The following is a 25,119-nucleotide window of genomic DNA, read 5'->3' on the forward strand; positions in this document are numbered from 1 at the left end:
AAGAGCCATTTTAATATATATTGTTAAAACTGCATATTTGGGGGCCCTGAAATTAATTTGCTGTGGGGCCCTATAACATCTAATTATGCCACTGAAAGTCACCATTGTGCTACTCACCCTATAGATCTTCCATCCACTGACTTCTGCATAAAGTATAGTTACAGTGCAGCTCCCACCCAAAGTAACCAATGGGCAGTTTCCATACAAAGTCAGAGGTAAAGTGCCACACTCACACAACTCACTGTTTGCAGTCTCGGGTGCACGCTGGACTCCTCTCTGCACAGGTTCTCCACACGCGAATAAACAATTGCAGCAGCACTCCGATATGTGAAAAAACTTTTTATTCGTGCAATAACGGCAACGTTTCGGACTATTCCAGTCCTTTATCAAGCCAAACAAAATGCTCCTATCCTGGGAATTGCTGGTGTCCTGACAAACGTAGACATCCAGAACTCATCACTACGGATTATAATGCTACAGTATCACATTGTGTTTCACAAAAATGTTTCTAAAATGTTCACAGTCGAGATATATTATATTGGATTTTAGCACAATTTTTAAAACGTTTTTAATTCTTATATAATTCTGAATGATTATTAACACAATGGATTGTATTGAGCTGTTTGAGAGTTAATTTTGCACAAATTTTCATGGACACTTTACAGAGACTGCTGGGAATTGAGTCTCTTGATTGGGAGGTGGTGATTAATTGTTAAATCCTCCCACTAAGCACCTGGCAATCACCTTTAAAAAGCACGTTTGTTACACATTTTGTTTGGCTTGATAAAGGACTGGAATAGTCCGAAACGTTGCCGTTGTTGCACGAATAAAAAGTTTTTTCACATATCGGAGTGCTGCTGCAATTGTTTATTCAATGGGCAGTTTCCATTCCTTTTTTTTTTTGCACTGGATAAAAGATGACTAGTTCCACCAAAATACTTCAGGTAGGATACCGGGGTGACCATTTGGTTGCTGGCTGCAAACTGCCAGTAAGTTAGGACTTACATGTTTTGCTTGTTTCAGAAAATATATTTAACTTATATGACCTATTTTGGGCACTGCCAAACCTTTATTGCAAGGGATGGGACATGTATCGGGTAACTGTCTATCAATATTAAAAGACCAAACTGTAAATCTATCATGAAATGTATTTTGTATGTCATTTTTGAAAATTGAGTCAAAACTTCTGTTTTACAGCATATTATCCCCAACGTGTTATGAATCTAGATTTAATATTGTAGATTTGCCCATTTATTGAGGTGGACCGGACAGGAGGCTAAAATAGAGAAAACCCAGGCTGAGAAAATGGCAATAATACTTGAGCGGGACAGAGTCAGAGAATGTTATTTAGTAAAGATTTGGCTAGAAGATTACTGGTGAACACCTTTTAGCTGTAGGTATTATAGAATACATGTGGGGGCCCATTTATTAAACTTCGCTCTATCTGGTTGAGCTTTTTAAGGGAAAAACTAAAGTTTTTAGAGATTTATTATATCCCAAAGCTGTTAAAATCCAAATCAGAAAATACTCCATCTCAAACCTGTAGAAGTCAATGGCAGATGTCCTTGAAGTTGTTTCTTGACATTGTGATCTGAGCTGGATAATCTGATAAAGTCGAGTTTAGGCAGCAAAAACTCGATAAAGTCCAGTTTTTCAATCATCAATTGTACGATATGAATCAATGCTCGATTTTGTTGCAACTATTATTGCTCTGATTTTTTGAAAAAAATTATTGATAAATGAGTTCAATTCGTGGAAGGGAGTTTGGTCTATTTTGTTTTCATAAAAAACTGAGATTAATTCGAGTTTTGGTAAATAACACCTTTGCTAAAAACAATTTAGCGTGAAGATATGGCTCAACCTGAATGCCAGTTCCTATATGTTCTCCTATATGTGCATGGAACTATGGCTGCATGACTGCTACACCAATGATCTCTTATATATGTGTAACCTTGGTATGAGCCAGATGTGACCCTGACCAAAGGTTGGACTTCGAAAGGAGACTTGAACAAAAAAAAAGTCCAACTACTACTATTCTACAGCCTAATCAAATCCATTAAGGGTTGCTTGATACTTACCTTGCCAACATTCCTTTGATAAATGATCATAGATAGATCTTTATAACGATACTCTTTTTAATAGAATGAAGTCCAAAAATAAACATCATTGTACAGCAGCGCTTCCCAAACTGTGGTACTGCCTCTTCTCCAGAAAGTGCTTGATCTATGGCTCAACCTGATTGTCAGTTACTATATGGTCTCCTATAGACACCTGAAAGCCCAGCCTGAAGATCTATTGGTGAGGACCAGCGTGAAAACATATTTGCTCCCCTAGATGTTCATGGTGGCTTGATGACTGATACATCCATGAACCCCTATATCACAGCTGCTGGGATCCAGTACTGGGAGAATTCTGTGGGTGCTGTTGGGATCCAGTACTGGGAGAATTCTGTGGGTGCTGCTGGGTCTGGGATCCAGTACTGGGAGAATTCTGTGGGTGCTGTTGGGATCCAGTACTGGCCTGGGAGAATTCTGTGGGTGCTGTTGGGATCCAGTACTGGGAGAATTCTGTGGGTGCTGCTGGGTCTGGGATCCAGTACTGGGAGAATTCTGTGGGTGCTGTTGGGATCCAGTACTGGCCTGGGAGAATTCTGTGGGTGCTGCTGGGATCCAGTACTGGGAGAATTCTGTGGGTGCTGCTGGGATCCAGTACTGGGAGAATTCTGTGGGTGCTGCTGGGTCTGGGATCCAGTACTGGGAGAATTCTGTGGGTGCTGTTGGGATCCAGTACTGGCCTGGGAGAATTCTGTGGGTGCTGCTGGGATCCAGTACTGGGAGAATTCTGTGGGTGCTGTTGGGATCCAGTACTGTGGGTGCTGCTGGGATCCAGTACTGGGAGAATTCTGTGGGTGCTGTTGGGATCCAGTACTGGCCTGGGAGAATTCTGTGGGTGCTGCTGGGATCCAGTACTGGGAGAATTCTGTGGGTGCTGTTGGGATCCAGTACTGTGGGTGCTGCTGGGATCCAGTACTGGGAGAATTCTGTGGGTGCTGTTGGGATCCAGTACTGGGAGAATTCTGTGGGTGCTGCTGGGATCCAGTACTGGGAGAATTCTGTGGGTGCTGTTGGGATCCAGTACTGGGAGAATTCTGTGGGTGCTGCTGGGATCCAGTACTGGGAGAATTCTGTGGGTGCTGCTGGCTTTATCTAGTACTGAGGGAGTACTTTGGGTGCTGCCAGCTGCTGCCACTACTGCTGCTTGCAATTATCTGGGTGCTGCTAGGAATACTGTGGGTGCTTCTGACTGTATTCCCTACTGCTAATACTGTGGGTGCTGCTGGCTTAATGCACTTGAGAAACTGGGTGCTGCAAGGCAGCCATGCTGAGGCCTACTCCGTCCTGACCTGACCCACTATATTCATATTACAACAAGCCTGGCGGCAAAAGCAATAAAGCCAGGCCCAGGCCAGCCAGGGGCTCTTCTCTTTCGGACTTCTCCTACCTGCCCTGCGCTGCAGTACTGGTATTTAGTAAGTTGCTGCGTTTGCCTGGCCTAAGTTGGGATGGTTGTCACGGGCGGGGTGGTTGGTTGTTTTGTTGGTACTTGGTTGGTGGTGGGTGACTGCGGCTGGGGCCAGGCTGGCTGTACACACACAGTCACAGACTCTCTCTCACCCTGGGCATCTTTTCAATTGGGCTTCATTATTTTATTTTTTATTTTATAGTTTTTTATTTGCCTTATTCTGACTCTTCCCAGCTTTCAAATCAAACTGGGTTGCTGCTGATCCCATCTAAAAAACAAATGCTCTGTAAGCTCTGCTAAGCCTATGTACAAATGTATTGTTATTGCTACTTTTCATTACTTATCTTTTCAAGCCTCTACTATTAATCATATTTCAGTCTCTTATTCAAATCAATTCATGGTTCCTAGGGTTATAGACCCTAGCAACCAGATGGGTGAAATTGCAACCTTACTTGGATGGAGAGCTGCTGAATAAAAAGCTAAATAACTCAAACCACAAATAAAAAAAGATAACCAATTGAAAATTGTCTCAGAATATCCCTCTTTACAGTTCATTTAAACCAATGATCCCCAACCAGTAGCTCGTGAGCAACATGTTACTCTCCAACCCCTTGGATGTTGCTCTCAGTGGCCACAAAGCAGGAGCTTATTTTTGAATTCCAGGCTTGGAGACAAGTTTTGGTTGTATAAAAAACATGTACTGCCAAACAGACACTCCTAGAGGCTGTAAGTCCACATAGGTCAGACATAGGGGCTACCAGTAGCCAATCACAACCCTTATTTGGACCACCCAGGAACATTTTCCATGCTTGTGTTGCTCCCCAACTCTTTTTAAATCTGAAGGTGAAAAAGGTTGGGGACCCCTGATTTAAAGGGAATCGACCCCTTTAATTTAATGAAATATAAGATATGCATTTAATTGTACACCCAGATATTTAATACACTGGTATATATTTATTAAAGCATGAAAATAGTTCCAGGATATCTCTGCTGGACTTCTTCACAGTTGGATTTCTTCATAGTCAGACTCCTGCTTCAAGCATTCCAAGCCGGTCATCCTTCCATCCATCTCACAATTGCCATGTTGAATATTTATAAGCCAGGATAAACAGGTAAGTCCTTAAAAAGCAGTGTTAGGAGTCTGACCTGCCAGACTCAGTGTTGCTGATGTAGTACTAATGTGTCTCTTTATTTACAGGATATCTCTGCTGGACTTCTTCACAGTTGGATTTCTTCAAAGTCAGACTCCTGCTTCAAGCATTCCAAGCCGGTCATCCTTCCATCCATCTCACAATTGCCATGTTGAATATTTATAAGCCAGGATAAACAGGTAAGTCTCTAAAAGAAGTGTTAGGAGTCTGACCTGCCAGCAGCCAGAGTGTTGCTGATGTAGAACTAAAGTGTGTCTTTATTTACAGGATATCTTTGCTGGATGTCTTCACAGTTGGATTTCTTCAAAGTCAGACTCCTTCAAGCATTCCAAGACAGTCATCCTTCCATCTCACAATTGCCATGTTGAATATTTACAAGCCAGGATAAACAGGTAAGTCTCTAAAAAGAAGTGTTAGGAGACTGACCTTCCAGAGTGTTACTGATGTAGTACTAATGTGTCGCTTTATTTACAGGATATCTGTGCTGGATTTCTTTGTCAAGTCAGATTTCTTTGTCAAGTCAGATTCCTTCTTCAAGTCAAGGTCGGATTCCTTCTTCAAGTCAAGGTCGGATTCCTTCTTCAAGTCAAGGTCGGATTCCTTCTTCAAGTCAAGGTCGGATTCCTTCTTCAAGTCAAGGTCGGATTTCTTCTTCAAGTCAAGGTCGGATTTCTTCTTCAAGTCAAGGTCGGATTTCTTCTTCAAGTCAAGGTTGGATTTCTTCTTCAAGTCAAGGTCGGATTTCTTCTTCAAGTCAAAGTCGGATTTCTTCTTCAAGTCAAGGTCGGATTTCTTCTTCAAGTCAAGGTCGGATTTCTTCTTCAAGTCAAGGTCGGATTTCTTCTTCAAGTCACCCATTCTCACAAGTATCATCTTACACAGGATACGAAGTCTGGAAATAGGTAAGTAACTAATTAGGACAACTTAATAGGTTGCAAATTCAGCAATATGTTTGTTTGATTCTAACAAGCTTTTTCTTTGTTGAAGGATTTTTTATAGCTACGTTCTTGAAAGACCAACAGGATGCCGAAACAACTAAAAAAACGCAAGTGTGTATTGACTGACTCTATACGAAAAGAATTTCCATTTCTCAGGCCAGGAGAAAATGAAAACTCAGCTTTCTGTTCAATGTGTAAGATATCTTTTACTATCGCAAGTGGTGGGCGAGCATCTGTAACTGACCATATAGCTTGTAAAAAACATAAAAGGGCACAGCTGTCTCAAGCTGGTACTTCAAAAGTAAACACATTTTTTAAAAAATTGTTACCTGATAAAAGTGAGTTACACTTGGCACTTCAAGAAGGAACATATGCATTCCATACAATAAAGCATCATCATAGTTTTAGGTCAATGGACTGTTCTTCACATTTAATTAAGAAATTCTATGAGAGCAAATTTAGTTGTTCTAGAACAAAATGTGAACTAATTGTAACTAATGTGATGACTAGGTGGGCAACTGAAATGGTTACTCAAGATTTGGAGAGAACTTCATTTGTTACCTTACTGATTGATGCTTCAAACCATAGCCATATAAAACTTTTTCCTATACTGTTGAGATATGTCCTTGTTGGTAATGAGTCACAGGGTGGTGGTCAAGTGCAGATACACACTAAATTGGTTGACTTTTTTGAGCTTGAAGGAGAAACTGCTGAGATTTTGTCGAAGAAAACCCTCCAGGTTATTAGTAGGTTGCATATAGAAAACAAAGTAATTGGCATATCTGCTGATAACACTAACACTAATTTTGGTGGATTGAAAAGAAAAAGGGGCAATAATGTTATTACTAAAGTTAGAGAATCTCTTAACAGAAATGTTGTGGCATTAGGCTGTGTGGCACACATTGTGCATAACTCTGCACACGCCAGTTTTGGTATGATCCCTCTAGATATTCATGGTGTAGTTTCAAAGATTTTTGGATATTTTCATATCTTCACAGTTAGAGTTGAACGCCTCAAAGAATTTTGTGATTGTGTTGGGCAAGAGTGGAAGGAAGTTCTTAGCTCTAGCAATGTCAGGTGGTTATCTTTGCTACCAGCCTTAAGAAGAATTCTTGACCTTTACCCAGCATTAAAATCATTTTTCTTATCTGAAGACAAATGTCCAATTGTCTTGAAGAGATGGTTCTCTGATCCTTGCACTGAGCTTTGGCTAAAATTTTCCAATGCAACCCTACCTCTTTTTCATGATACTATTAAGAAGGTTGAAACACAAGAAGGAACTGCTGTTGAGTCTTCATTGATTGTAAGTGAATTAGTTCGAAAGATGACTGCACGAAGAGATGAGAATTTTATCCCATCTGTGGTAAAAGCCACACTGACTTGTCTTGAAGAAGATGGCTTGTATACCAAAGCGGACTACCTTCATGTTTCTAATGAGTTTTATAATACAGGCGTAGATTACTTGAATGCTTGGTGTGCTCATTTTGATCACATTGATAAAACTGAGTGTGTTTTACTAAAAAATGTACCTTTGAGGAGGCTGTTCAGTTTTTTAAGAGTAAGTCAGATCTGTTAGATATAAAGGAGGATGACTTGTTTGATGAGATTAGCTATTTAAAATGTTTTACAACAGATACAAAATTGCAGGAATGGAACTCTGATAATCTGTCAATTTGTCAGAGATGGAGTCAGATTTTTTCCCATTTTAAAGAAAAGATGGTTCCTTGTCTTGAGTTACAAAAATTGGTAGAGATAACACTTTGTTTGCCTGGATCCAATGCACCTGTGGAGAGAGTTTTTTCTGCTATGAACATGATGTGGACATCCAATCGATCACGTTTAAGTGTACAGTCTGTTAATTCTATGCTTACAGTATTGGTAAACTTTCCAATGACATGCCAGGAATTTGCTGCTGAATTAGCAAGTAGAAAAGACATTCTTGAAAAGATACACTGTTCTGAGAAATATAAGTGTTAGGTATTATGACTTGTTTGGCCTAACTCATATGCCAGCAGCAGTAGTATTGTTTTTTAATTCTAATTATCTTTGCATTTGAACTGTGTAACCAGGTTCCAGAGGTATGTCCAAGCAGCAGGGCCATCTTCAAGACAGTTTAAATGCACCTGGGCATGGCCCTGGATTGAAACCTATTTTAAGTATCTTTAAGTATTTTGAACTGTTGTTTGTTTCCAGGCAACAGTGTTATTATCTTCTTCAAGACAGGTTCCAGGGCCATGCCCAGTTACAGCATATAAACTATTTTCTAAGTATTTTGAACTGTGAAGTTGTTTCTAGGCAGCAGGGCCATCTTCTTCAAGACAGGTTCTGATCCATTCCAGGATCCAGGGCCATGCCCAGGTGCATTTAAACTATTTGCTAAGTATCTTTATCTTTAAGTATTTTGAACTGTGACGTTGTTTCTAGGCAGCAGGGCCATCTTCTTCAAGACAGATTCTGATCCATTCCAGGATCCAGGGCCATGCCCAGGTGCATTTAAACTATTTGCTAAGTATCTTTATCTTTAAGTATTTTGAACTGTGAAGTTGTTTCTAGGCAGCAGGGCCATCTTCTTCAAGACAGGTTCTGATCCATTCCAGGGCCATGCCCAGGTGCATTTAAACTATTTGCTAAGTATCTTTATCTTTAAGTATTTTGAACTGTGACGTTGTTTCTAGGCAGCAGGGCCATCTTCTTCAAGACAGATTCTGATCCATTCCAGGATCCAGGGCCATGCCCAGGTGCATTTAAACTATTTTCTAAGTATCTTTATCTTTAAGTATTTTGAACTGTGAAGTTGTTCCAGGCCAGGGCTATGTCCAGGCAGCAGCAAAACATGTGTATTTAAACTGTTTTCTAAGTAACTTCAGTTCTCTAAGAATTTGAACTTGTGTCCAGGTTCCAGGGCTGTTGCCTAGGCAGCAACAAGACATGTGTATTTAAACTGTATTTAAACTGTTTTCTAAGTAACTTCAGTTCTCTAAGAATTTGAACTTGTGTCCAGGTTCCAGGGCTGTGCCCAGGCAGCAGCAAGACATGTGTATTTAAACTGTATTTAAACTGTTTTCAGTTCTTTAAGAATTTGAAATTGTATCCTGGTTACCAGGGCTATGCCCAGGCAGGAAGGAGCAGCAAAACATATGTATTTAAATTGTAATGTAAATTGTTTGTATGAAGACAAAGGCCCTGATTTTCCATGCTTTAAGTGTTGCAGATGCTGCTACTAAAATTGAGTTAATAAACATTTGAAAAGGCATTACTTGAATGGACTGTTATTTCATATATATTAATGTAGCCCAGCTGACTTATTTTCCAATTTTCAGTTAATGTGCCTTAGCCATTCTGAAACTTACATAGCTACAGTATAATGGGTGACCCAGTGACAGGTAAGACATTTTTTTTTTTGTGCTGAAGCATGCAAGAATTTAGGGGGCGTGTACAGGAAAATGGGAGTGGTTTGTGGGGGGTGGTTTTAAAAGTGGGCGTGGCCTAAAAATTTTGCCGCAACGCACTGCGTGCGCCGCTAATATTAACTTGTCCCCAGATTCCTATACAGAAATCTGGTCACCTTACTATATCTGTAATCTTGGTATTAACCAGATGTTACCCTGACCAAAAGGTTGGACCTCGAAAAGGGTACTTGAACGAAAATAAATTCCAACAACTACTACTCTACAGCCTAATCGAATCCATTAAGGGTTGCTTGATACTTACCTTGCCAACAGCCTTTTGATAGATGATTCCACCTAGTGCGTATTCCACTGTCTGGTCCTGTACGTGTTTCAGAAGTCCATTAGACTTCTGAAACACGTGGGTAGTAATTTTTTATTTTTGTATCAAATTTGTGTTAGTTCTTAATCAATATCTATTACCAGGCTTCAAGTTCCATGTCATACTGGATATAGAGGTCTACAGAGAAGAATGTCCTTAACATACTGCTGACATTACAATGCATGCGACTGGCTTGAGCTCTCAGTGCTGACAGTTAGTCTAAATGTCGGCCTGGGAAAGCGTGAGCTGTTGTTTGCCGCTTTATAAACCACGCTTTGTCTTTCTCAACTTGTTCATGCTTGTGTGTTGCCTCATCATCCTCAATGCAATCTGGAAAAGAAGACTTTCAGCCCCACAGCCTTGCATTGTTCAGAGGTGGCCACCGGGGTGCACTGTGCGGTGAAGTTGGACCCTTCTGCTTTTCTGTCTAAACCTTGTGTTGTAACCAGAGCATTTCCTTATTCTCGCAGTAACCACACCTTAACTGGGGATCTGAAATTAGCTGCAACTTTTCAGCCATACTACAGCTGAAAATCCCTCAACGCATCGCTCCCCTGCCACAAAATCTACTCAAGGTAAGAGACAACTTAATTCTACTGGTTTAAACGTGTCCTTTAAAGTACTCTGGGTCTTCCCCTGGGTTCATCTTGGGTTTGTTTAACTAGAGATCTAATCATTTCTTGAAATTGTGTATGGGGAGAGCCAAAAATGTGACGGATGTGTGTAGTTACATAGAAGTATATATGCGTGTACAGAGGGAGAGAGAGTGAGAGTAAATATACACAAAGTGAAAAAATGTATCAATGACTAACAAACAGAATCAGTATTACTTAATAAATGGTGGCCTTGTTTAATGCTATACGATTTGCTCCAGTTGTCCCTTGCCTGAGATGTTTTTGCAGACATGGGGTTATGGGAGAGAACACTCTAGTCTGCGAAAAATCCCCCACATGGTCGGCGTTCCCAGGCAATAAACTGTTAATCTTTTCTAGACTGGAATTTTGTGTAAACTGCAGAATTCTAACAAATGAACTGTATAAAGTACTCCCTTGTATTCTTTTCTAACTGCCAGTCCAACCCCCTGTAAATGTGCACACGCTACACAGAGATATATATATATTTCTGAGTAATTGCAGGTCTGGGGATTACATCAACACATAAATGTGAGGAGCAGCGTCCTTTCTGGCGGGTACAGAGTGAAAACAGGGCATGTGCCAAACTGGAAAGGGAAAGTAGTATTCATTAGTTATTTTGCACAGAGATGCATCTTTGTGTGTGTTTGTGCATGGGAGCTGCCATACTGTTTCCTCTGCTGGGCTGACATGAAACAGTGCCCCCAGTGGCCAAATGCTATGGAAAACAGTACTTTACTGCTGAATACGTACACGTTCTTGGAGACGGGAGTAACCTTAAATGTTTCAAAGTCCATTTGTAGGCATTGCTGAGACTGCTGCTTCTGTGTGGGTATGACACATTAATGGGATTTTTTGTAAAGTCTGTGAATTAGAGATGTGAAGGAGTAGAGAACTAATAAAAGTCGGATTCGTTATTGTAAGAAGGATGATTTTTCTCTCATTTAGCCAAAAAGCCAGCAATAGCAGTTTTTGACAGCCGTTATATGTATATAGATATATAAATATCCACGTGAATGAAAGGCTGGCGGAGAAAGGAACGTTGAGCTCTTGTTTTATTTGGCACGGCTGACATTATGTTTTGCGGTGAAGATTTTAACTTGTCTATGGAACACTCAGGCCTCCACCCAAGGGAAAGTATAGTCTCATATTGGATGTATCGAAACATGAAGCTTGACAGATTGGACTGGAAGAAAGTGTGTTGCCTTCAGGAGTTTGAGAATATGGAAACTTCAACATTTATTAGTTTGTAACCTGGGCCAGTGCTCATATTTGAAGAAAAAAAAATCATCTGGGGCACTTTGAAGGGGAGGACAGTGGCACCATTTTTCTTCTGCTCTGGTATTCCTTGTGGTGGTTTGTGGAGCAAGATCTCTTGTGAAAAGAACCCAAGATTAACCCAAAAAGAGACTCAGAGACCCCAAGACTGGAGGTCTGGAGGCGTTGCTTTAAAGAATATGGAAAGTTAAAAACACTGGGGGTGCCAATTTGTGAGATTGTCTTTACTTTCTCTCTGGCCTGGTGATCTACTGTATAAAAATAGAAACCAAACCGGGATACTTTACTAGACAACCCAATGGTAACATGTTTCTTGCTCTGGTGTTTCTTTGGGAGGCGCTTTAGTTGAATGAGCATTATCCCTGCCTGTGCAAGGAACACCTGGGAGAGAAATGGTGTTGCTGTTTACCCCCAGCAAAGTAACATAGTAACATAGTCAGTTAGGTTGAAAAAAGACACACTCCCATTACGTTCAACCTTTTTACTTTTTTTAACCTGCCAGTTGATCCAGAGGAAGGCAAAAAAAATCCCATCTGAAGCCTGTCCAATTTGCATCAGAGGGGGAAAAATTCCTTCCTGACTCCAAAATGGCAATGGGACCAGTCCCTGGATCAACTTGTACTATGAGCTCTCTCCCATATCCCTGTATTCTCTCACTTGCTAAACACCATCTAACCCCTTCTTATACCTATCTAATGTATCAGCCTGTACCACTGATTCAGGGAGACAATTCCACATCTTCACAGCTCTCACTGTAACAAACCCCTTCCCAATATTTAGGCGGAACCTCTTTTCTTCTAATGGGAATGGGTGACTTTGTCTCAGCTGGTAAATAAAGCATTAGAGAGATTATTATATGATCCCCTTATATATTTATACATAGTTATCATATCATCCCTTAAGCGCCTCTTCTCCAGCGTGAACATCCCCAATTTGGCCAGTCTTTCCTCATAGCTAAGATTTTCCCTTTACCAGCTTAGTTGCCCTTCTCTGTACCCTCTCTAATACAATAATGTCCTGTTTGAGTGATGGAGACCAAAACTGTACGGCATATTCTAGATGGGGCCTTACCAGTGCTATATACAGTGGAAGAATGACCCCCGCCTCCTGTGAATCGATGCCCCTTTTAATACAGCTCAAGACCTTATTTGCCCTTGATGCTGCTGACTGGCTTGACTTGCTACAGCCAAGTTTATTATCTACAAGGACTCCAAGGTCCTTTTCCATAATGGATTTGCCTAGTGCAGTCCCATTAAGGGTATAAGTGTCTTGGATATTTTTACATCCCAGGTGCATGTACCCTGGTCTGGTGCATTTTTATAGAAGAGGTGCACTGACCCAGGTTAAAAAGGTTAGTATTGTTTTTATTATAAAAATAAACTGGCCAGTGGTACTTTGATGGGCATCACAATGGCACCATTTCTTCTGCTCTGGTATTCCTTGTGGTGGCTTGGGGATTACTGCTTAGTGGTATGAGCGTTACACCCTGATTTACAAGGATTATTGTACTGTATATGCGCACAACCCAAGCCAAGGAACACCTGCTAGCAGAAGTAAAATGGCAGTGGCGTAACTAGATGTTACTGGGTCCCACTGCAATCTCAATTTTGGTACACAAGAACATTGGTAAACTGTCCTATTCTACCAAGATATATTGATTTCTAATTAATTAGGGATTCACTGGACCCTCTACACTCCTGGTCCCCCCTGCAACTGCAGGGTCTGCTTCCTCTATAGTTGTGCCCTTGAAAAACGGTGCCACAACGCTCCCCAGCAAAGTACCCTGGGCCTGTACATTTTTTTTCATAGAAGAGGCGCAAGGGCCTGAGTTAAATGGATAGTGATTTTGTTTCTTGTGGGATGCACCCACTACTGTTTTAAACATTCATTGCCCTTTAATATTTCCTAAGCAAAACAAGTGAGTTACAGTATTACCCGACCGTGCCAATCCAAATAGCCAGGCTCAGTAGGGACCACATATCTGAGAGCAGATCTTTTGGCAATGCTGAATATATTCAGAGTGCTTATTTGCTCGGGAAGGGAATTAAAGTGAATTTTATTACCAAGACAAATCTCCCATATTGCTTCCCCTTGCTCTGCTATTAAGCGATTGACCCCCACACACACATACCCTCTCAGTGACATAGCTACAAGCCATGCAGATATACCTACACTGGGTTGTAACATTCAGTCTAAGTATGTGTTGCAGAACCAGTGGGTTAAACAAATGTTGGACTCCTGCCTGGATGCCTCCCAAGCCATTTCATATGAATTCAGAGGCGTACTCCTAGGAGAACCAGACTCTACAACTGCTGGGGGAGGCAGGAATGTAGAGAGCCCACAGGGTCCCTAACAAATTAGCAGTTTCACTATATGTTTGAAAAATATCTTCCCCGTGGCTTTTCAAGGACCTAACAAAAAATCTTCTGCAGAGCCCAATACCAAGCAATGGCATGGAATTCTAGACATCTTTATTATGCATCTGCCTTGATATGACTGATGTGCTGTTATAATGGACATTGCCTTTGATAGGACTTTCATCACTGTGCTCATGGTGCCATTGGCCTTTTGAGTAAGCATCTCAAGACATTCCTCTGTTCTCAAACATCTTTGTCCAAACTCATCAGACCATACAGTTGTGCTGAACTGAAACACAGCATGTGTTTTACACCATAGACTAATGTAAGCTGTATGATCATCTCATGAGCCCATGTGTGCACTTACCAGGTATGAACAAAAATAACCAGCTGGGGGAACACATTTTAGTTGGTTTCCTCACTTCCTGGCCTGAAACTCATCAGAGATAAGATGCAACAGGAAATGACTTGCACAACCAGAAACTGTTTCTCAGGCATACGCACGGGGGTAATGTAATGAAAAAGTGTTACAGGTCTAGTTGCCTATAGCAACCAGTCCCATCATAGGATGGACAAGCCAAGGACGAGGTTTAAAGCTTTGCTTAACCCTCTCTGGACCCACATCAACAGTTTGGGTATGATTGGGGGAGCCTATTTAATTTTCTCCTGTAGGCCCAGCTTGAAGGTTCATAAGGGAACCAGATATATTTGGCAATGTTTTATCATTTATTTATAACCATGTTTCAATGCAGTGCTGGGACCAAAAAATAAAAAATTTAAAAAAACAAAACTTTTGCTTTAATTTAAGGTCAGCCTTGGTCTATTCCTTGCAGAGTGAAGTAGTACAATTGTCCGTATCCGCCGTGTTTTTCCAGGCTTTCTTAAACGTCAGGAAAAAGTATCCCCCCTTTTGAATAGTCCTGTAACTGACTTGTTTTGTTCAAAGAACAGGAAGCTGTGTGCAATAATTCTTTTATTCTTCGGCACCCCCACCCCCTCCTGGATTAAACACACCCCGGCGCTGCAAGAGGCTAAAGGTATAAGACAGGGCAATTTAGGGAATACAAAAAAAAATTCCTCTGGCAGGGAAAGGAGCCAGTTATGCAACTGTACAGAAGTTTTGTTCAACACAGAGCTTGGCACATCTCGGGTGCCCCTACAGCCCACCGAGAGCTGAATAAACAGCTGAACTTGCAATAAGCCTATTTTGCCCGAGGAAAAAAAAAGGGGAGCAATATTGTACCCCATAGGACTCATATACTGCGACAGAGGCAATGGTCCATGCAATATATGTTGTGCACCTTACACCAGACATTTAACCTGGGCACATGTAACCCACTTGCACTCATAATTGCGTTATTCCTGGAGAATATTTGTGCAACACTAAGGTTTGTTAGTTCAGGGGTCATTGGATAACAATAGATATTGACATCAGGTCAGTTTGTGATGCTAGTGTACCACAGACAAAGCTTGGGTGATGACTCAACAGAAGCCACTGAGTAATGTTGCTGCATGTCTGTCCTGAGCCTGAAATTGTATAGATCTGCACTTTTGGCACATTTATTTAATTGTGGGTTGAGAAATTGGCTGTTCAGTTGTTATGGTGCAATCATTGGTAAATTGTGCATTACCTGCTACAGGTATGGAATCTGTTATTCAAAATTCTCCAAAATTCAGAATTCTCAGGTTTCCAAGCATTCTGGATAATAGATACCATACCTATGGAGAGACCCAGGCGATTGTTAATTAGGATGTGTATGGAGATATATTTAGGAGGGCTTGGTTTATGGGCAACTCCAATAAAACGGTAATCCTTCTGATGGTTGTGGAGCCCTAAAATATTTCAGTTTGGGCCTCCAAAGGAGAAATCTGAAGTGAGAACAATTTGAGCTTGGGGGAAAATACCAATTGTGATAGGTTTTTAAAGGGAAAAGAAACAAGATTGTGCTGGACATGTAGATTGTGCCATGTTATTACTCTAAGCATGTGTCTTACCTTCTGTTCCCAAAGTTTTAAGTGGAGTTAAAAGAAGACCAACCTAGGGGAAAAGCTGTTCTCCCTTTGGGCCAACAGAGTCTGGTTTGCACAGCTGGACAAGTGGCCAGCTTGTCCGACATAGAGGCTGTCTGGATAACATACTAGTGGGCCATCTATGGTTTGATCTTTGCGGCTCCTCATCACTCCACGTCTGCAGATATTTAAGCAGGTCCAATCGCAGAACCGACCAATATCCACAGTACAAGGATATTGGTTGGGATTGGAAGGTTGCTCATGTAAAGGCAGGCTGCACGGCCAGCTTTATTGAACTCCTGAATACTGACTTGAGGACTTTTGTACACTCTTGTAGAGAAGTCACCTGCACAAGGATCTGAAAAGTCACATTAATACTATTAAGCAGATTTTATCCAATAATGGGCCCTGGATGACAGATTGTTTGGTGGGTCCTCGGAACCCTAGGCCAAAACTTGTGTCGTCCTCCATCTGAGATCATACTGGTATATTTTACTATTTATGGCAGTGTTGTTTTTATCTCCTTGAGTCGGCCAGTTCTATGGAAAGAAAATCTACAAAATGTGGTAAAGGGTTAAACTCTTCCACTGAATTGTTCTCCCTGAGGTATCAGTTCTAAGTAACGGCTTTTTTCCTCTGTTTACTTTTAACAGTGTGAGTTTATCCTTGTATTGTTTTTTTTAGCATAGTCCCAAGAACCTAAACAAAATAATAATATAAAATGGTATGGCGGATTGGCGGGCCTGGGCTTCTGTATCCGAACCAGACATAAACACTGGGCAGAGTGAAGAGTAGGAATACTATCACCTCTCAGAGTGACCGAGGGTGGATAAGTTAACTTCCTGCACCTAAATAAACTTATTAATACTTCTATAAGGGTGATGTGCGCATCAGGTCATGGTATCTTTGGTAGGGAGTACGATATATTTTGGTGTTCTGATGCTGTGTTCATTGCTTATTAAAAATGTCTTATTTAATGGGTACCCAGGGCACAAATAAACACTCACCCCAAATCTCCTTCTAACTGGCATTCAGGCTGGGCCCCCTTAGCTCATAACAAGGTTACAGATATATAGAAACATTGGGGTAACAGTCACCCTGCTATAGTTCCAGGGGTACCCAGGGCACAAATAAGCACTCACCCCAAATCTCCCCCTAACTGGCCTTCAGACTGGGCCCCCTTAGCTCATAACAAGGTTACAGATATATAGAAACATTGGGGTAACATTCACCCTGCTATAGTTCCAGGGGTACCCAGGGTACAAATAAGCACTCACCCCAAATCTCCCCCTAACTGACCTTCAGACTGGGCCCCCTTAGCTCATAACAAGGTTACAGATATATTGAAACATTGGGGTGTCACCCTGCTATAGTTCCAGGGGTACCCAGGGCACAAATTAACACTCACCCCAAATCTCCCCCTAACTGGCCTTCAGACTGGGCCCCCTTAGCTCATAACAAGGTTACAGATATATAGAAACATTGGGGTAACAGTCACCCTGCTATAGTTCCAGGGGTACCCAGGGTACAAATAAGCACTCACCCCAAATCTCCCCCTAACTGACCTTCAGACTGGGCCCCCTTAGCTCATAACAAGGTTACAGATATATAGAAACATTGGGGTGTCACCCTGCTATAGTTCCAGGGGTACCTAGGGCACAAATTAACACTCACCCCAAATCTCCCCCTAACTGGCCTTCAGACTGGGCCCCCTTAGCTCATAACAAGGTTACAGATATATAGAAACATTGGGGTAACAGTCACCCTGCTATAGTTCCAGGGGTACCCAGGGTACAAATAAGCACTCACCCCAAATCTCCCCCTAACTGACCTTCAGACTGGGCCCCCTTAGCTCATAACAAGGTTACAGATATATAGAAACATTGGGGTAACAGTCACCCTGCTATAGTTCCAGGGGTACTCCCCCTTACTGTCCTTCAGGCTATGCTAGAAAGCAGCAGTTATCATGTATAATTTTTCAGTAGAGCCAAGCTGAACACACATTCTGATAGGAAGGATCTCCAAACATTATGGCAGATGTATTGACACGAGAGCAGCTTTGTTTAGGAACATTCCTAGCTCTTTAATGTCCCTGTGTGTGCCCTGCTGAAAGCAGCTTTTGATTGGCAGAGCTGGAGCATGAAGGCATTGTCTCATCAGCATTTAGCTGAAATCTCCAATCTCTTTTTTTTTGAGTAAACACAATGTAGGAGGTAAGAAGAAGCGCAGATCCACATCTGAATGAAAGGACAGCGTTGGTAGTGACAGCCCTATAGAAACACATATCTGCTGGAGGTGTGGGATTTTCTCTCCAAATATGCACAAAATACACAGATTTCAGGCAGGTACTGTTTGTTCTGTTTCATGAGTGGGTTGAACCTTGGCTAACCCTTTACATGTTGAATCTATGTTGCAGACATAAGCACCATCATGCCAGTGTTGTAAATTGTTCTCTTTCATGGCTTTTCTGTGTTCTGTGCTAGCAAGAACTATTAAAAACATATAAATGCATCAGTTGTAAGTATCTGTACCACGGATACCATAAACAATTAGTGGGGCACCTTACGCTAGCATGGTCATGCCTCAGATCTACTCCATCCACCCCAGAACCACCCAAACTCTCTTCTGCCCTAACATTTGACCTCCTGTGGGTGAACCCAACCACAGGAGTAATGCTGCCCATACACCAGCTATGCTGATTGATCAGCCCCACCAGAGCACCCTGGCATATCAAGTACACCTAGAACCAAACAACCCACCATATGCCTATTAAATAGTAACTGTCTTTGGCATCTCTTACAACAGCCCATCTGGAATTTTCCAGAATCTACAAATTGCCTGTCCAGGCCTGCTCACGCTGTTTTATCAGTATCTGGATACCTTATTGATGTGGTCCTCTCCAAACTAATCTTCATAGGACCCTAGTATTATCTAAAACGTAGCCTAGAGGCTATACGTTCATATCAGCTGTTGGTGGCACCCACTGGTATGGCTTGTGGGAAGCCAAAACCAAAGAGGTCATCTTGTCCCAGCCTTAAAACCACGGCATTTGAAACCTTTTCAATTCAGTCACTTCTAAATTAAATCTTTCTGACCACTTCTTCCAGTCATGAAATGTTGGGAGTTAGTTCAGTAAAAGCAGCAGATGTTATACAACAGAAAGGGTACAGTAGCTACCTTGTCTGTTTGTGTAAACTGCCAGTTCATGCTTCGGCAATCTCTGGTGTAAACAGGCCACCAGCCAGGTGTGCATTCCCCAAAACTTGCTTGGGATAGAGGCATAAAGGGCTTCCCAATACAGCAACTAAACATTGTATTCCAAGAACCATCTATATTGTTTATTCAAGAGAGAAAAGGCAAATTCCACATGCACCGGCTTGAAGGCAGAGTTCAGTGGCAACTAAAGTAGATGCTTAGAAGGACAAAGGAATCTAAGTGAGAAACCTGTATCCTGGGTGCAGAAATATGAGTTCCCCCATGCTATAGAGACTGCTCTGAAAAGCATATGGTGGCCACATACATGAGTTGTCCATGAGCAGGGCAATCCTTCACCATTTCCCAGTTAAATCTGTCCCATTGGGATTAGGTTTACACCACCTTTGCTTGCTGTGTGCTTGGATAATATTAGTTCTGCCTGTAAATCTGTAAAAGTAACTCTTTACCCTGGGAAGGTTTCCACTAGACATTGGAACATTGTTGATGAGATTTGCTTCCATTCAGCCACAAGAGCATCGGTGAGGTTGCACTGTATGGCCAAAAGTATAGTGACTAATATAGGGAAACATGCCTGTCCAGCATCTCATACCCAAACCAAAGGTATTAATACAAAGTTCCCTTAGCTGCTATAACAGCCCCTAGTTTTCTGGGAAGGTTCCCACTAGATGTTGGGACATTGTTGTTGCGATTAATATAAACTTTCCTTTGCTGCTATATCAGCCCCTGCTCTGTGAAGGTTCCCACTAGATGCTGGAACACCATTGTTGGGTTTGCAAAAGCATTAGTGAGGTTTGGCACTGATATTGAGGGTCAGGCCTGGCTTGCAGCTGGTGTTCCATTTTATCCCACCGAAGTTCAGTTGGGTTGAGGTCAAGTCTCTGTGAAGGCCAGTTAGGTCCACTCTTATCTTAGCAAACCCATTCTATATGGACCCAAATTTATGTACAGGGACACTATTGTGCTGGGACAGGAAACCACCTTCTCCAAACTATTCCACAAAGTAGGAATCATGGAATTGTCAGGTATGTCTTAAGACATTGGAATGATAACCTGATTTCGGAAAAATCTAACCCTGGAAGGTGCTTGAGCCTGTAGAGCAGTGGCACTCCCTGTCCCAGCTCCAAAGGGGGTGGGGGAATATTTCAGCTCTTGTAGTTGTTATGCTTATCATGGGGTTTTTGTCTGTACACGCAGCTGTGCTTCTGGGCCAGGAGCAAGTAGAAAGGTGCAGGCCCAGACAGGAGGAGATGAGGGTCAGGACACGTTGCACAGGTTGATATTAGGGAGTCGCCTTGAGGCATGGGCTTGCGTTGTGCTTCACGGGCAGGTCTGCTCCAGTTCTCTTTAGCTGTATATACAAAGGTGGCTGTACAATCTGAAGGCAGCTCCATGTGCTGAAGCCTTAGTGACTCCCGGAGCTACAATCCTCACACCACTAATTTCTAAAGGGAAATATTCAACTGAATGTATCTTTAGTTCCATTCTTGCCATTTCTCTGCTGTCTCAGATCGGAATTTATGTCTCGCTTGTTTATCGGACACCAGGCATTAAAATTTGAAAATAAATACAAGTGTCCCCGGAAGTGGCCTTTTGCAGCATAGGAGAGCCAAATATAGAAAAAAAAGTTCATTTCCCTGAGAGCAGACGATAAAAGCACAGAACTGTCAGAGTTGTTATGTCTCACTTGAAGTTTCCCGTCTGACGCTCAGTCAGTGCTGTCATATAGGTCACAGGGGGCCCTTCAGTCTCACAAAACGTCTTCAAAGCCCATGGTGGGTAGTCATGAAACAGGACCAGTGGGCGGTAACTGTGGTCAAACTGTAACCATGTTAATATCAAGCAAACATTGTTATGAATTATGGGGTTCAGTTAGTGCACCTGATACAACACAGGTCTGGCCTGAAGTTCTCCTGACTAACCTAGGTGACTTGTGATCATCTCAGCTTGGCGTTTGTATGAAATCCCTGGCAGGCGTTGACCAAGGTCAATAAACATATTTTCTGACCAATGCATTTTCTATTGATATCAAACGACATTGACCACAGAACGGCGGCCTGTCCAACGAGCTTCCTTCCACACCCCATGCGACCCATAGAGGGGTCCCAATGGGCTCGCCACCAAATGAACCTATTGTTACTTCTATAGGAAAAGGCTGTGAATAGTCATGAATAGACAAAAGGCACAATTGTCCCCGTCCGGGAGGGGGGGAATTCACCCGTCAGCCTGTACATCTACATCAAAGGGGGACAATGGAATCCAACTCTATTTGCTCCCAGCAACCCGGCCTGGTAACGTTAGCAGTGAATCAGAATGGCCGCTACAGAGCATTCATTTATTAGCCTCCAGTTCATTGAATAGACATTGCCCTGGTTCCCCTAGCGAGGCAGAACTACTCCCTACAATCATCTCCTTGTCTCTCAATAAATATACAATCAGACTGCCATCTAGATAAGGAGACAATTATCTCTTTGTCTTGATATCAGCATGCATGGGTATTTATATATAGATCTATTTACTGAGTGCATTCTTATCTTTATCCCGCCATAGTGCTACTTGTTTTACTGCTTGTGACAGAATTCATAATTAGGCCTGTTGGGTCGCTGTCTTCTGCCCTGTAGAACTACAGATCACAAGTAAGAAGGTAATAAAAGTGATCTATGTGGAAGATGACTATAAGGGGATGGACACACATGCGTTTTCTCGTCACTGTCCGTGCCGCGGTTTTTAAAGAAGCCGACCACCGCCTAAATACGCTTAATGGTTTTAAGCTTAGGCAATGGCACATTATCCTAGCGCCGAAAAAATGCATGTGTGTCCATGCCCTAAAGGTGACCATACACAGGTCAATTAAAGTTGCCGAAAGATAAAGTAGGCAGCTTATTGACCAGTGTATGGGGGGCCCTCTGAAGGGCTTCCCCAACCAATATCTGGCCAAATATTAGGCAGATGTCAATCGGGCAGGTTAAAAATCCTGTCGGATAGACAACCGCCTTCACCCCCCTCATTGTTATCCCATTGTTGGGCCCTAGAGACCACGATCGGATCAGCCCGATATCACACACTGAAGGTGGGCATTTTGGGGCAAGATATGCTCTTTTGGGTGCCTCTCCAAACGAGCGTACCTGCACATGTATGGCTGTACAGCTGCCAATTCAGGCCGATTCAGCAGATAATCTTCTTGAATGTAAGGCCCTCTTTCAGGCCCTCCTGGCTGAAATATTTGCAAGATATTGATCGATCAGGTTTGACTTTCATGTCAGATCAAGGACCACATAGACAACCATTATTGATGCAGCCCTCCCCCAGTGGCCTGTATTCCCATTGTTACAATCCAATAGTTTGGCTCTAGAGCCAAACTATTGGAATGCCCCAATATCTCCCATCTTAAGGTGGCCGTAGATGTAGAGATCTGTCGCCAAACGAGTGGATCTCTCCCCAATATATGCCCACATTGAGGTGGGAAATATAGGGCTGACCCGATAGTGGGCTCTAGGGCCCAACGATGGGATCATACTGCATCCGATACAGGTGGTCGGATTGTGGGACCGCATAGACGCACAGATGCGGCCGCGATCCGACTGGATCTTTTGACCTGCCCGATCAAGATGATATCAGTTGGGGAAGTCCATCGGATAACCCCACACAGTGGCCAATAAGCTGCCGACTCAGTCTGTCGGCAGCTTTTATCAGCCCGTGCATGGGGGCCTTTAGGTGTGCATCTTGGAAGACAGATATAGTGTTGGCCATCTTTAGATGGAGGGATCTATTAGGCAAGACAGGAATGCCACCAAGTAGGCTGCTAATCTGGAGCTCTGTGCCATGAGTTTATGTATAGCACTGGGCATATACCTAAAAAACTGCTTGTTGTGGGGAGGTTGCAAAATGGTCAACCTGATCCAGCACATGGGTGGCCAGATTGGGCTGATCTGGTCTTTGGCCCCTGGGCAAACAATTAGATCACAACGAAAACCTATGCTGATCCATCAGGAGAGGACCACATCAATTAGTCAATGTTGTGCTCACTTTACATCATCTTCTAACCTGCCCTAGAGATGTTGGGTGAGAAAGGCCAACTTGTGAGTAAGTGTCTTGTGGCTTCAAACATGTAAGGGTTTTTGTGGACATGTACATTGGTACAAAAAAATGGTTTTTTTTTTACTTTTTATACTTGACCCGCTATGAGTTTCGACAAGTGTCAGCCCAATATTTTACTTCTACTTCTTGCCACCCAAAGCCATCATGGACACTGGTGAACTTACTGTTATTTTCATATATGTGGGAACTTACTGTTGGCTTCATATATGTCACGGTCGGCACCCAACACCAGAACAAAACACCAGGCACCCTGGTCTCGGCTCGTGTTTCACCAGTAGTGTGACCGCCTTTGGGCCTCGGGAGGAGCCCTCGGCTTACTTGGATGCCACCTGGACTTAAACGAGAGGTGCAAGATGAGGGTTCTGGATAAGCAGAGGGGCACGACAGTAAAGCAAAGTCTTTGGACAGAAGATCGTAGTACAAGGCGTTTAGGCAAAAGAGTAGTCAGATCAGGCCGGGTCGAGGCAGGCAAAGAATAAACGTTATCAGGCAGGCAAGGGTCAAACCAGGAAGTCAATCAGAGGAGGTAGTCGGTAATCAGGCAAGGGTCAGAATCCAGAAGTCAGAATAGTCAAATAGCCAGGCAGGGGTCAAAAACAGGAATCAAACAGGTTCAGAAAATAGCACAAGGCTCAGAAGCACCAGGAAACAAAATCCTATCACGGGCAATGTGAAAAATCCAAACTGTGCCTTTAATACTTTAAAATTTCGCGCCACTGCGCGCCGACGTCACACGCCAGCGCACATGCGCACCTAAATCAGGAAGAAGCGCGCCCTAACCATTCCCCATTTGCGGCCCAGAGGAGCAACGTGGTGGGCGTCCCCGCCGAGGGGGCTGCAGGCGTCCCTGCAGACCCCCTCCCGCTAGACCACCAGGTAAGGTTGTTACAATATATGACTGTAAAACAGTCTGCATAGGTTGACTTGGCAGCCTATAATGGCCTATGTATGGCCACCCTAAGAGCTGGAGTAAAGGTGGGGGATGTGCTGAAGAATGAATAGAGCACACTGGATGTTTTGAAATGTACATTTTGGATATGGATCACGTTTGTGGCACTATTTTCCAGAGAGAAATATAATGGGGCTTATTTAGTGGCTAATCACAAAAGGCTTTCTCTATTTCCCCCTCCTAACATACTAGCATATGCCACTACCTAAGTTGCTGAGTAGCAATGGACATAGGCATAAGGGGGCATACATATATTTTCTGGGGGATTGACAGATCACTGTCTCCTCTCAATGAATGAAGACCAGGTGAATGTACAGTATATAAGGTGCTGTATGTGTTTTGGTTAGTGCTCTGTGCCCAGGTTGGGCACCCCTTCAATAAGCCCCCATGTTCCTGTATGCAAAGAATGTTTCTACAATTAACCTTTAATGCTGCATGCCCATAGCTCACTCCAACCCCAGTGCTTCACTTTCATGTACAGAAGGAAACTGCAACTACTTCTGGGTATTCTTAGTGTTTTCCAGGATAACAGTAAGTGAAAGGCAGGTGAGGCAGTGGGAATCCCCTTTTTAGACCTGTAGAGAGGCTTCTATAATAATGTCTGAGAAAAAACTATACTCTGTGTATAGGTAAATGATTTAATATCCGTTCCCCAGGGGCTGATACATAGGTGTGGCCCCAAACACCCCCAAACAGAGATACAGATTTACTGTTCTCAGGTCTGTAGGGACAACCCAGAATTTCCCCCTTAACCCATAAACCAAAAAAAAAAGAAGATGTCAGACCCACCCTGCATTCTGGGGGCGGGGCTTTAGACAGTGCTGTGCCCAACATGATGGATGTTTATGTCAAAGTGAAAATGAATCAAATTATGGCTAGAGGGGAAGCTGGAATAGTTTATGTACCCATTAAGTGTTTGAGAAATCATTACACAACATCATGAGGAACGGTTGGCTGCCTAAACCAGGTCACAATATCATTATAATAAATGCAATGAGACAAGTTGTGATCTACTCCATAGCTGCCAAATAAACTCAATTTCCTAGGACATGTCAAAGACTCCAAAAAGAATGAGCTTACTCAAAAGTGAGAGGGATTTTTATTTGGATCAGAAAATTCCATACTGGGTATGGTGGGGAACATAGGAGTGTTCGGCTATGGCCACTCTGGGCTGATTCTCAGCCTGTAGATAAATGCAAGTCA

General features: G+C 42.6%; 1 protein-coding gene across 1 annotated transcript in view; it reads left to right on the top strand.

The window, feature by feature from the left end:
• Positions 1–9,817: 9,817 nt before the first annotated feature.
• Positions 9,818–25,119, top strand: part of cdc42se1.L (cdc42 small effector 1 L homeolog) — a 31,417-nt gene continuing 16,115 nt past the window's right edge. The window contains exon 1 of the mRNA XM_018228875.2: positions 9,818–9,954. The gene's annotated coding sequence lies outside the window, so the exon portion shown is untranslated. The remainder of the gene's footprint in view (positions 9,955–25,119) is intronic.

Source organism: Xenopus laevis, chromosome 8L (genome assembly GCF_017654675.1).
Source record: "Xenopus laevis strain J_2021 chromosome 8L, Xenopus_laevis_v10.1, whole genome shotgun sequence".
Classification (NCBI taxonomy): domain Eukaryota; kingdom Metazoa; phylum Chordata; class Amphibia; order Anura; family Pipidae; genus Xenopus; species Xenopus laevis.